Raw genomic sequence first — 15,356 nt, 5'->3', positions numbered from 1 at the left:
TGCTCTAAAGTACTAAAAAAGTATAGTACTTGCTATTTCTTTGTCCTTTAAAATACTACGCAATTTGATTGGTTAATGAGGGGGGAAAAATGGAATCACTGCTTGATCCTCAATTTAGAATACATAAAAACTTAAAGTGTTGTATTTCACTAAATATAATAGCTATTAAATCTTATCATCTTGTTCTTGTTTAAAAGTGGCAATGAAGAAAAGAAAGCATAGAATTATTACATCTTCTGAACATGATTTAGAGGAGTTGTAAAGTGGTACAAAATTAGCATATTTTACTAAAACTTGTAAGACAACTTTGAAAATAAAATACTTATTTGCAAAAATTATACTCCAATTATGTAGCATGCTGGATGACGATCAAAGTGATACATGTTCAGGGAGTAATTCTTAGGGCCAACTAACTGTAAAGTCTATGAGGCAATTATGTTGTTTTAATCTATGATATATAAGGGAAAGTGAGTCATTAACAAATAAACATGCTATGTAACTTAAGGTTTCATATACACTGTTTCTGTACAATTTGAAAATTCACACAATGACAAAATAAAATAACAAGCGTCTACTTTATCCAGTCACACACAGGTCTGAGGTTCCAATGGCAAGACGTTTACTCCCTGGTAAGCATACCTTTATGGAAATGTTAGTCTGAATCACTGACAATGTAACATACATTTATTTTGGCCAATAATAGCAGGGGACTTGCTTGGCCAACATTTCCACAAACTATTGCCAGTTGCTAAACCTTGTCTAGCACTTAAACAATTGCCAGGAGAAGCGGATAAACATTTGTGAAATATTTGCCTTGCAAATATGATTTGCCATATAGATTTGACTCCAAAGATTATAAATGCACTTGGACACATTTTAAAAAACATTTTGCCTGTCATTGCAAACACAGTCTTTCCTTTTAACCTAACCTTAATTGAATAAGGTATGTGTGTGTTTCCCTCCAAAGCCTCAATCGCCTATGCTTTCCGTGTCAACACATTGCTGTGTGCTCAGTAGAATCCTGTAGACAGAGAACAGCCTGTCTCAGTGTCTTGACAATGAAAGTGGCCATTGGCTGCTGAGTGGAAACTGGTCTTAGCAGACTGTGGCTGCAGCACAGTAGCTAATCCAAAATTCCCTGCCTCTGTTCCTACACTCATGGTAGAACAGCATTTTACCCACAGAAGTAGCAATTCTTCAGTTTTAGGTTTAGTGAAAATCACTCTTTGGCAATCTGACCAGTGAACTCAGCATCAAAAAGTCTTTAAGTTTCTTCCTTTAGCCATCCTCACAAGTCAAGGGTGGTGGTGGGATCCGAGCAGATCTTCTTTTAGAAAAAGAGCTAGAGCAAAAGATCCATTAACAACTCAGAAAGACTCATGAGGGCAAGGTCTTGATCTGTTCTGTTCTTTGCAGTTACTTCATCATATAAAGCAGAAACTGTAAGATAGTAGACTATCAAATATTTGGAGGGAGGGAATGAGGGTGGGAGAGAGGGAGGGAGGAAAGAAAAGAATCTGACATGTAATACCCTGATGACTGTGCTTTATTCACTGGGAAACATGTCTCTAATGCGCAATGTTGCAAACAGTGTGGGTCTTATGAGAGAGAGTTGCTTCCTGAACATAATGACTGAAATCCAATCCCCTTGTTTCAGGCATTCTGAGGAGTGTCAAAATATCATGCCCCTAATTGTGCCTACGATGGGCTTATTTCTCTCATCTTCTCAGAAGATGATTTTGGGCCCTTCCCAGTGCTCACCATTCTACTAACCTAGAAACACTGATTCCCATTCATCTCGACCCAACTCAGTAAAAAGTGTACTTGTCTTTATTCTCTCTTATCAAAATATTCAGGGCTCTCTTTCATATTATGTCTTGGGCCATGAACAGTGTAATACAAGTACATCAGCTAAAACTCCCCAACTCTAGATCTCAGGGAGAAGGGATAAGATATGTGATATCCTTCCCTTTCCTCCTAGATCAACCCTGATTTCCACATGCAATTTGGCCAAGCTCTTCTCCAGATATTTATATGCTAAAAAAAGAGAACTGATTTTCCTAATGAAACAAACCTTTCTTTTACATCTAACATGTTAGTCAGTTGGTATTCTCAGACCCGTAATAGTTGCCTATTGCTACATAAAAAAAAAAAAACTACCCCAAAACTTTGTGGCTTAAGGCAACAGACACATATTATATCACACAGTTTCTTAGGGTTGGGAGTACATTCATGGCATGAAAGTGGATTACCTCGGAACCGGGTTAACTGACTCTTCATGTAAGACTGCAGCCCTGGCCAACAGGTTGACTTTCACCCTGCTGGATGCTCACTCATGCTGCTGTTGGCAGGTCATGGTCCTTTGCCACATAGGCCTCTACACAAATTTTCTCATCAAAATGAAGCTGGCTTCCCCTAGGGTGTGCAATACAGGAGCAAACAAAACAAAGCACTCAAGATGGAAGACTCAGATATTTTATCTCCCTCTCTTGGAAGTGACATCATATAAATCAGTTCCATGTGTGAGGAGGCTCGTAAAGCATAGCTTCTAACTATCCATAGACCTGTGTAACTAAAGAGATAAGCTGCCTTTCCAAACATACTGATTACAATAGAGGGACAGGGCTAGGATAACTGTTATAGACATTCCTGTTCAAAAAGGGAGGAAATGGAAGGCCCAAGGTTTTCACTACACCACAGAAATTCTGATATCCAGACAGGCAAATGCTGGAAATTCCTTGATTAGATCTCAAGAACTAGGAATAATTTTCCATAGCTCTTGGCTGTGCCAGCTGGATTCCTATTTCTGGCCTCTATGTCATCTTTCCCTTTTCATGAACAGTATCATGTGTTGGTAGCTGACCAGCTTTCTCACCCTGCTTCTTGCCAGTAGAATTTCTGGAGGTCTAAGACTCTTTCCTCATTTTTAAAATTCTGTCACCCTCAGTCTCAGCTGTTGGATATTTCTGCAGCATTTCTTAAAGAACAGTAAGGGTCTCCTTGGAATTCTCCTGGGATTCACTCTATTAACCAAAAGCCACACCCACAAATCTCTTTGAGATAAGCCCTCCATAAAATCTCTATCATTTGATTGAGGAGATCTGTGAGGAACACCTTTATTCTCCGTAGGGGGCCTTTTCTCTATATAATATGCTGACATACCACCTTAGATTTTTCTGAGTTTTTTGTTTTCTTTTTTTCTTTTTCTTTCTTTCTTTTGTCTTTTTTTTTTTTTTTTTTTTTTTTTTAGGTATTTTAGAGTCTGACTCTTGGTTTCATCTTTGGAACATGCATTTCTGATTATGGTCAAGATTTGATCTTTGCTTGAAATCCATTTTTTTTTAATTTAGCATCATTTGCCATATGTAGAAGCTGAGAACTCAAAACTATCAATTTCTGCCTTCTCATGTTTAACAATTCTTTCCTCAATTTATCTCTTTCCCCTTGTATTTTGCCAAAAGCATCAAGAAGAAATCAGAGAGCACTTCTACCACTTTGCTTGGAAATCTCCTTTACTAGATCATTTAGTTCAATAGGCACCTTTTCTACTTTCCAAGTTATTGCAGACAACAGTGTTACTAAATTTCTGCCACAGCATAACAAGCATCTCCTTTCCTCCACCTTCTGATAACATGTATCTCATTTTCCTGCAAACCCCCATGAGCAGCCTTATCAAAGGCCATGAATCTCCTATTAATAACTTCTTTAATTCACTTCAGGCCTTTATTAATACTCTCCTGAAAGCCTACTGCCTGTTTCAAAAGAATTTCTACATTTCAAGTTTTTGTTTTGGTAGCACCTCACTTCCAGGTACCAAAAGCTGTTTTATTTATCTATTTCTATGTAATATAAATTACTCCCAAAACTTAGCATCTTAAAACAATAAACATTTATTATCTCACAGTCTGTGGGTCAGGAATCAAGATGCAGCTGAGCTGGATACCTGTGGCTCAGGGACAGTCATGAAGTTGCAATCAACCTGTTGGTTCTGGCCACAGTCTCATCTGAAGGTTTGACTGGGGAACCTTCTTGCTTACATGTTTGTAGGCAATCTTCTTTTAGAGGGCTTTCTCATGAATGGCAGGTGCCTTTTCCAAGTCAAGCAACCCAAGAGAGAGCACCCAAAACAGAAGCCACAATTTTTTATAACCTAATCTTTGAAATGGCACCCCATCACTTCTGTTGTAATCTGTTCATTTGAAGCAAATATAATTAAGTCTGGCCCACACATAAAGAGAAAGGATTACAATAGGGAGTAATGCCAGGGGATAGAAATCATCGGGGGCCATCTAAGAGGCTGCCTACCAAAAGAAGTCAAAAAGCTTTAAAAATCATTTCTTCACTAAGAAATGGATTCATATTTTAATTCAAGTAATACCATCACTAAGGAGTTTGTAGAGCTTAATAATAGAAAGAATGAGTCAAGAAGAAGAAGGAAAATATTAAAAACCATTTTAAAATACCATACAAAAAAGAAATGGTCCAAATAAGAAATGATAATTTTGAGCAAAATACGGTATTTAAAGGAAAAACATCCATATGATCTCGACAATGAAATAATCTCATTCAGTCAGTACAGGTTTAATGAGACAAGATTATATTTTTTCTTAAAGGATCAATTATATTATTTGGTTCCGAAGAGCAACATTTACACAATGATAATATGTTAAACAACTTTACAAATATCCCCACCAAAATTTTAGAGTCAATGTACAGTTGACCCTTAAATAATGCAGGGGTTAGGGGTGCCAAACCCCAACAGAGCTGAACATCTGTGTAAAACTTTTGATTCCCCCGAAACTTAACTACTAATAGCCCAGAAGCCTCACCAGTAACACAAATAGTCACCTACCATATATTTGGTATGTTATATGTATTATATACTGTAGTCTAACAGTAAAGTAAGCTAGAGAAAAGGAAATATTAAGAAAATCATAGGAAGGGAAAATACATTTACAGTGCTGTACTGTGTTTATTGGTACCATAAGTTTATATCATCTGTTTACAAGATGAATTGTCTGTCTGTCAGTACCTACATTGTCTAATATGATACAAAACACTATAAACGTTTATGTATTACTAACACTAAACATCGAAAATGAAAAGATAATGTGAAAAAAATTCATATTTATTTACAAGTATAATGATTCATGCATTGATAATGAATCAGTAATATGATTGCTCTATGCTAGTCTAGTGTAATCAATACCATTGCTTCAAGGTAGTAATATTCAACATATTTTGCAATATATCTATCGAAAAATTCTGTATATAAGTGGACCCACACATTTCAAACCTGTGTTAGTCAAGGGTCCATTGTGTACACAAATAATTGAAAATTTAATTATATTTATAGACAGTTTACCAACATTGAAATGTAAAAGTGAGATCATTACTGTAAAGTATAAACTTAGAAATGGTAACGTATAATAATTTCCTTCATTTTAATAGCTGTGAACTAAGAAATACCCCATATTTTAATTAAGCATACAATAGAGTTAAAATATTGTTAAAAATTATGAAAGCAATAAAATCACAAAATAAAATATATGTGTGGGAGTAGAAAAAAGTATAAAGGACATCAATCTATCCACTTTTGAAGCTAAGAGCTTGAATATATTATCTAAACTAATAAATCAAGCAACAGAATTGTACATATATTGTTTTGTTTTATGATTATGATGAAGAATGCAACCAAAAATGCTTACACAGAGATGGGATTAGGTTAGTCGGTGGTTGTAAGACTATTTTTCATTCAATATCATTCTAAAATATATGTATCATTTGTGTACATGTCTGTATATTATTTTTATAATTAAACAATCTGAAAATAAATAAATACCTGTAACACAAAAAGTGGGAACTGCTTCTAGGCTAAGTGCCTTAAGAAATTGCCGTAGCTTTTAACCCTCTGTTGTATCTAGCCTTCAAAGATGGCTTCAATAGGCTTCCTGGTAGTCCCCTCACCATGAATTTGATTTGGCCCTTGGACTTCTCTGTGACTAACAGATTATAATAGAAGTGATGTTGCATGACTTGGGAGGCTAAGCCATGAAATATCTTGTAGCTTCTGCCTGGATCCATGGAAATTCTCTCCCTGGGAAGTCAGCAATCATATAAGACGTCTGACTTACCAGAGACTACCATACCATGAGGAAACCCAAGAAAGACAAGTGGAGAAGTCACACACAGAAAGAGATGCTCAGCTAGACCCACACCTGAAGAGTTAGACATTTGAATAAAGAAACTACCTCGGACATTTAGTCCGGTTGATCCTTCAGATGTCCCCAACCCCAGATACTATGAGAGATTCCATGTGAGGATTTCCCAGCTGTTCCTAGTCAACCAATAAAACTATAAGAATTAATTAGTTGTTGTTCTAGGCTACTAAGTTTTGAGGCAGCTTGCCATTCAGTAATAGATAACCAAATTCTAGTCTAATTTTGCTTTGTACACATTGAATCAGACCAGTGAACATTCACAGTACTATTTTACTGGCCCATGGCAACAGGTTATGACAATGAATGCATTGTACTTGCAGTAGCATCTCTGCCACTAGAGCACACAGGTGACACAGTTTGGCAATGATCCTTTCTTCTGAACATGAATGGAAAAGCAAGCCGACACATTCATCTTTGCTGTCATCTTTCTTAGATTGCAATTGACCATTCCCTCCATGTGGATTTATTCTTTGTTTGGTCGTTAATGTGGTCCCTCATTAGAATAGAGGCAAACTCTTTTACTGAATCTTGTTCCAGGTCTAGAGAGTGCTTGGTCTTTGAAATAATCAAATATTTCCCTAGTAAGTCTGTAACTTAATGTATCATATGTTAATGTTTTGCCTTATCCTCAAAGTTTACATGCTGTTCTGCTGGGATATCTAAGTATCACCACCAGTAACATTAAAGCATCCATCCTGGGTTCTCATTTTAAACACATCATCGAAACAAAACAGAACAAACAAAAATACAGTGAAATATTAATAAATGTCATATTAACAGAAGTATCAAAGAATTTAAATAGACAAATTCAAATAGATAAATCCTAAATGCAAATTTGAGAAGGAATAAATTTTTATTCAGTCAAAAATAAAATAAAATTCCATTAAAACAAAACAATTGTTTCTTAAAGATACTTGTTTTATGCATCTGTAGCGTGACGTAATTCATTAAAGTAGGTAGCGGGAAATCTGTCTTAAAATATTTTTATCTTAGTACTCAGGGCAATGTACTTCATTTATTTGAACCAAGGAAATTGGCCATTAAAATGATGTAAAACATCACATTATGTTTACAAGATAGTATTCTTTAACCTTCAATTCAATTATTGCAATAGAAATAAATTGGTACTGAAAATGTGATTGTATATTTCTTTCTGACTTCTCCATAATCACCCAAGGATATCTTTTCACAGGAAAGTAATCATGAAGTTTGTACAAAGCACCAAATTCATCAAGGTTTTGTTTTTCATTTGCTTTGCTTTCCATATGTGACATTTCAGGTTTGGCTTTTTGTTGTGTTACGTTGCCTCATGATGTTTGAATTAAAAGCTGATCTACATCCTGGATCTGAGGGATCTTTACAGTTCTCAGGGAAAGCCCTCCCCTCACTACCCCCCAATAAATAATAGTGCAGAGAAGGAACTAACCTAGAAAATTCCTTTCAGACAGTTCTTTGGAGAAAAGACAAAACCTAAGGAAGAAAGTCAGTGCCAGAGTATTCAAGTCATTCCAAAGGGTCTTTAGTCCCTCAGCACCCAGCACAACAGAAAACTTAGAAATAACATCAGAATGGTGACCAAACTCAAGATATTCAGAACTTTGGGTGGCAGCTACAAATCCCTGAGAGAGCCACAGGATCCCAAAGTTTCCCCTAATTAGAAGTTCATTCATTCAATTATTTATTCATTATTTCAATAACATTCATGGACTACCTACTAATGCTAGGAACTGTTTCAGAAGCTGGAGATAAAAGAATGAGCAAGACACAGTGTTTGCCTTTAAAGAGTAAGCAGCTTAGTAAGGGTTATAAGCAAGTGAGCAGTCAATTTTAACCCAGTGAGAGTTAAGAGAGCATAGAGAGTGCAGTTTTAGCAGGTAAAGGACAAATTATTGGAAAGCTGCCTTAAAATAATTGCTGAAGTGAAAACATTAGATCATATATTTTAACATCAGAATGGAGTTAGAAATGAGTTAGACAAATTCTCATTATTTTTCCAGGTGAAGAGATTCATTTGGCTCAAACGTCTCTGTCTCTTGCCCTATAAAAACACCTTCATGCATTGTACTTCCTCTGCCTTAAGTACTCTTAAATTCCATTTCTTCTCTACTTACCCACTTACAGCATTCAACATCTCTTGTCTAGAACATCATAACAATCTCCTTTGTAATGTCCCTGCCTATGTTCTTTCCTCACTCCAGTCAATTCTCCCTATTACTGCCAACTGTACTCTGAAAATGCAAGTTTGGTCACATGGTTTTCCTACTTTAACAGACTTTCTAGTATTTCAACTGGCCAAAGAATAAAATCAAAACTAGGATCTTTATACATAATGCCCTTACTTCAGCTATGAGTGTATTCAATATCCATCCATCCATCCATCCACCTATTCTAAAAGCATGAACTTAAGAGTCTAGGCTCACAACTAGTCACTGATAATGTAAAGATAATATGAAATATCCATCTTCAAGGTATGTCTGGTTCAGTGACCTCAAATTATTTCTTCAACCTCATCTGTCACCACCCTCAACTCCTGCTGACCTGATTCACACACAAATATCCACAACCTGAGTTCCAGCAACACTAAGTTTCTCATCTAGCCCCAAATACTCTATACTCCTTCATAATTCTGCATCTTTTCATATGTTGTTTCATCTCCGGGGATATCCATATCCATTTCTACTTTGTATGGCATACCTTACAATCTAGATTATATGTAACCTCTAAACATCCAGCGCACATATGGCCACTGTATGAGTTGGATATTAATTTTAGGAACATTTTATAGATTAAAAAAACTGAGATCCAGAGATTAAAGACTGGTCCAAGGTTGCACAGCTAATAAAAGGCACAGCTAGAATTTGAGTGCAGTTCCTATGATTTCAAATTCAGTGGCCCATCCTAGATAATATTTTTCAATGAAAGCCTCCCACCCTTAAATCTGAGTCATTAATCTGAGATGCCTAAAAATTTCTACTTTTCTCAAGCCTCAGAAATAGTATTGATCAGTGTCTCTAGAAGTTGTCAATCTATTAGGGAAATCAAGATTCATTGGGATGAGCAGTGGGTTCACACTCAATGATTTGTGTTCTGCTTCCATCCTGGTAACAACTCTCCACAAAAGTATGTTTCCTTTGAAAATATGAGCACGTTTCCTTTTTGCATTTGTTTCTCCATCCATAAAAGCCCTACGGAATTACTTAAAATTATCCATATGTTTCTTCTCACTTCCAGTCCTTTACTTAAATTATTACCTCTACCCATAATATTCCATGTTGCCCTCCTTCTTCCAGCTAAGGCTTATTCCTGTTTTCATCAGAGTCTAGCACAAGATTTAGCACAAAGGACAGTTTCTGTGAAAATATGTCAAATGAATGAATTAATGTCCTCAATTTAATGTGAATTAATGTGGAATTTGAACTTTATTCTGTGAGAAATGCAAGTGAACATTCTGACATTGCCTTCAAATGTACCATCTGGGTACATTTGCCTTAAATGTACCAAATTAAGGTATAAAAATTAACAGATGAAGGAGTGAGAGGTCTTATCTGCTCAACCTGTATCTAATAGAAAACCCTAAACTCTAAAACAACAGCATCATTTTCTAGGTAAATCTTTGAAGCTGGCAATTTTTAAGTCCAAATTTATTATAACTGGATTCTGCAGTTTAAAAGCATGTTTTGAATTTACCTTGCAGAAAACATGAGGAAATTTACATATATCTATAAATAGAATTCTCTGAGAAAGGGGCTTTAGGAAAGATCTGACTATATTTTATGAGCCAGCACAAACTGCTTGAGGGGAATTCATTAAAATTTACTTCTAACTTCTCTAAGAGTTCATGTTTTGAAAGCCATTAATTTTACCTCAGAAATCCTTTGGTTATTTTTCTTTTCAATTCCATTTAACATTTCCATCCTTAGTGGGAGCTATCTAGGGCAATATTGTGTGATAGTTGTCTGCGATGATAAAAACGTTCAGTACCCATGCTGTCCAATAGGTTGTAGCTCTTAAGCACTTGAAATATGGCTAGTGTGACTGAAAAAAACTGTACGTTTAAATTATTTAACTTTAATAAATTTAAGTATAAATAACCACATATGTGGCTGTCATATTGAACAGCACAGATCTAGCATATACTCTCTATTTCTCCATATTTCTGAACTTGTAGTCAGACGTCATTTTGGGGAGTCATTTTCCAGATCACTAAGTAAACAGTAGCCCTTCAAATAAAAAGCATTGTGGACTATATTTATCATACTGTAGAAAGGCCTATTTACTTTTACCTTATCTCATTTCAAAAATAATCAGAGGTAACTTTATTTAAGTACATAATTTATAACTTGCTACAGATAATATAAAGTTGACACAACCAACTTGCTACTAACTTGCTTATAAATTCAGGAGAAACTTATATATTGTGTTATTAACTCTCATCTACCAAATAGAATAGTAAATTTAAATACCTATATCAAAGGTTCATAATATTATGGCAGCTTTTAATAGGAAATTTGACCTGTTCAGAAGAGATGTGAAGGATGAGATAGATTTACATTAGACAGAGAGGGGAGGTAAAAACATTCAGGCAGAGGGAACAGCATATGAAAATGTCCTGTGGTAGGCAGCACCATGACTACGTACGAGGAAATGAAGAAGCTCATTATGGCTGTTAGGACCCAGACAATGAGGACCTGTCGGCCATTTTAAGAAATCTTCTTTCATCATCACCAAGAGTACCAGATAGCCACTTAGAAGATTTTAGCATTGAAAAGATCATTGTGACTTCAGTGGACTGGAGTTCAGTGTCAGATCTTATGTTTGTAGGTAAACTCGTTAGGAGGCTATATTAGAAGTATAGGAAAGGTCTGATATGTATCTTACACTAGAGTGCTGGTGGTGGGCTTGACAAAAAGTGGAAGGATTTGAGAACACTCCAGAGATGAATATAGGAAGGGCAGTAAAAAAAAAAAAAAAAAAAAATGCGTCAGGATAACTTCTAATTGTTTGGCTGAGAAACTGGGTGAATTGTGACATTATTTACTGAAAGAGGAACATGGTTTTGTTTTATTATATTGGTGGATAAGGATTGAAATAATGAGTGAATAACTGAAGTTCCACCCTGAGATTTTCAGGAGATGGATGAACATACTAGCTCTGCACTCAGAAGGTAGGATGAATGAAAGGTAAATTGTGAATCAGTTGCACGTGGGTAGAAATTAAGGCTATGGGAATGGACAAGATTGTCTATGGAGTATGACGTAGAGTTTTTCTCAAGTCATGTGAAATGTACATTCAATGGATAGAAGATGAGTCTGCAGAACATCTACAGAAATCCTTAGAAGTTAGAAGAAAACCCAGGAGCCTATTGCATCACAGAAGCCAATGAGACACTTTTGCATTATCCACCTCTTAAATAAAATTTGAAATGGTATAAAAGTGTGTTTTAAAAAATGATAAATTTAAAATAAAAGTAAATTGGGCCAAAAGAACACAAGGTGGGACAATAACTCTCGGTGAAGGTTATTTTTCATTTTATAGAGTGCTGTGCGGTTGTTAAATATAGACAACAAATTTGGTTCTGAGCTCCTTTGTCTCCTATAGCATTTTCTCATGTGTAAAATTGTGGGTGGGGGTGTGGTGGAGAATGTTACTTGTCTCTCATCGCTGCCATAAGCGTGAATAAGTTAATGCCTATCAAGCATGCATAGTCTCAGCGGCAGGTCCAAGGTCTTCATGGTTGTGATAAACAACAGTGCTGGAGCAGTAGTCACACTGCCAGAAGATATGTTGTCCCACCACATGCCATAAACTATTCTGATTGTGTGCTATCTTCCTCCAAGAAAAGAGAATCTATTGTGCTTCTTTTTGTAATTCCAGTGCTTCATACACTGCCTGGCACTTGGTAGACTTAGTGACACTATTTAATTAATGCTCCTCAAATATTACTTTGGACTTGTTTTTCAATAATTTAAACTATCTGCTCAGAAAGGGATTAGCAATGATGCATGAGCTAATGATTTATTTTGGATATAGGTGCGAAAGTTTATTTATAAATGAGTGTGCTTTTCTACATCACAATCCGTTGATGACAATGAAGTGTAGCTTATTAGCTCAGCATTTCACAGGAACTAATTAGTTCTTCCTCAGGAGCCATGTTTAGGGGAGGTGAAGTCTTTTTACTCTTGAAAAATCCTGAAAATTACCCTAAGTCATTTCCTGAAGGTAGCCAATTAGATAGTCACCTGATTAACCTAGAATTGTGTTTTTAATGAATGGTCCAAGCTTTTATCTATATGACCAACTTTTTCAGTTAATAAGGGCTGGGATACTCAGTAGTTTTATATCCTCCACTGCACACCTGATAATCTCAACACCAGTTCTACTTTTTTCATTTTTTTCTCCCAGTGAAAAATGGCAGTTTAATGAGAGAAAAACCTGTGGCCAAGACATGGAAAGAATGAAAATGTCCTTTGATAGATGACTGGATAAAGAAGATGTGGTACATATATACAATAGAATATTTCCTTGGCTGTGAGATGAAATACTGCCATTTGTGGCAACATGGATGGATCTTCAGGTTATCAAGCTAAGTAAAATAAGTCAGACAATAAAAGCTAAGAATGATATAACTTCACTCATATGTGGTATATAAGACTGAAAGCAACAAATGGACAAGACAACAAACAAGAACTCATAGAAACAGACAACAGTTTAGTGGTTGAGGGTAAGGGTGAAAGGGGAAGTAGAAGAGGGAAAAGAGGGCCACATATATGGTGATGGAAGGAGAATTAACTCTGGGTGGTGAACACACAATGTAATACATAGATGATGTATTATAGAATTGTACACTTGAAGCCTAAATATAATTTTACTAACCAATGTCACCACAATAAATTTAATACAAATTTAAGAAAAAAATTCACAGTAGTCTGGATAGGCTTGGAAAAATTGTATTATTTAATCTGTTCCTTCTGAGATATACAATATGGAGTATTTTCCAAATCGTATCAGACAGGGTTTTTTGTTTGTTTACTTTTTTAAGGTTGCAAATTTATAAAACATGAAGTTTTTTTTCTCTTATATTTGGCTCTAAACTTGAATTCAAATAATAACAATAATAATAATAATAACAAATATCAATCTCGCTATATATCTAACTAGAGTTGTATATACGAATCTTCCAACATTATTGAAAACAAGGCACACTTTTACCTATTTTAAATTCAATAGTGTATTTCTTTGGGCCACACCTAGTAAATGGTGTTTGGGTATAAAGATTACAAGCATCAATCATAATTTGCTTTTTTTTCTGTTGTACATCTTGTACAGGCACCATAGCGTGACTTTACCCATTATAAGGTAGTTAAGGGAATTGGAAATAATACACCACACTATAAAATCTGTTTCAAATACAACATATGCTTATATTAAATTAAATATAAAGGAGAACATAATCTTGCAGCAATATCTTCCCCATCCTTAGAATCATCATTTAATAATGTTTTATAAATGCAATAGCCAGAGTGATCTATGAGCTATTTACAATGTGAGGTAGTCAGAAAAGTATTCTTTGCGAGACCAATTTAATTTAAGTTAAAATCACCCATGTGCTAATGAGACACTATGAACAAAACAGGAAAACTCTTTCGCAGTAGTAGAACGTAGAACTAGAGATAACTCAAACTTGAGGGCACTGGAAACAATGCTTGTCCATTTAGAATTTTAAAAGTGACAAGTGTTTTCATCTAAATTAATAAATATTCCAGTAAGTGTGTATTAGGACCCCATGGGGATTCTATTTTTAGAGGAAAAGAGATCTTAGTAGAAACCCACTTTGCATAATAACCACATATTACCTTTTAATGGCACTTTTATTTGCTAACAGATTTTAGTTATTCAACAACTATGCTTTAAACTATGAGTTCTTTCCCTGGGACCATGGATTGGCTTTAGTGGGATTCATGAAACAACTGAAACAGAGTATGTGCATTCTGTTTTTGTTTATGTGCGTTCATAGGCATACCTGGAAAGAAATATTGTGACATGTCACTGTAATTTTCTGTTTTGCTAAAGCAAATATTCCCCTAAAAGTGTTAATACTAAATTATTCCAAACAATGGTAACTGCATTGCTATTATTTTTTATGATAAGTTACTGATATTAGAATTGGGTTTTCTAAAAATAGGTAGCTTTAAGGATTTACTAGATTCATCTATCTCAGTTATCAGCAAAGAAATAAATGCTCTGCCGTATGCTCAGCTAAAACTAACTGATAAAAGCAATTAATAATACAAATAAGAAACTTTGACCCACTCCTGGATTATGTTTTTCAGTGCCATTCTCCATTTTTTCTTACTCTCCTCCTGCAAGGCTGTTCTTTTATATTCAGTCCCACCATCATGATCCCAGACATCTATTAACTAATCTATTACTTAAAATATGACCCTATTTACACAAAAATGTTGATGCCTCTCTGATTATGGAATTTCATGTTCCTTGCCAGTGCAGCTATTTAGACAAAAAGATATTTCTACAATCATCTTTGTAGAAATAACTGGTGATAAATGATTCTACTTTTTACAAAAACCAAAATTTTTACTTTATTTAAGCAAGTGCTGAGCTATCTTTGCTAAGCAATATCTATGACATAACTTTGGTACCATATATGTGTATGTGTATGTGTGTGTATGTATGTAGGTATAAATATACTTGTATAAATACACTTGTACTCATTAAAATTCACTTAAGTAAAAAGTAAGTTGATTTTTAATTAATAGCACAACTGTTCACAATTATGGCAAAAAAATAGTAATGATGGCAGGGAACAACTAAAGTTTGCAAAAAAAAAACAACACCAAAAAAATCATAAACCAATCAAACTAGACAGCCTCTTCGTATTACAGCCTACAATGGCAACACCTATACGCAAAATGTGTTGCTTAATATTTATAAACAAATATACTAAAATGTGACTAATAATTCTCTGAAGAGAATATAAATGATACAGAAGAATGTAAGACTTGGATCCTTGTTTCAAGGATATTATATTTAATCCTCATATATTTAATGTTATTATATCGTTTGTATCTTTGACCTCCATTTGGCTTTTTTTTTGCTTTGTTATAATGGTCAGTGGTT

This window comes from Rhinolophus sinicus, linkage group LG03, assembly GCF_036562045.2.
Source record: "Rhinolophus sinicus isolate RSC01 linkage group LG03, ASM3656204v1, whole genome shotgun sequence".
In the NCBI taxonomy this organism is placed as follows: Eukaryota; Metazoa; Chordata; class Mammalia; order Chiroptera; family Rhinolophidae; genus Rhinolophus; species Rhinolophus sinicus.
The sequence above is the reverse complement of the archived record's forward strand: the minus strand, read 5'-3'. Positions refer to the sequence as shown.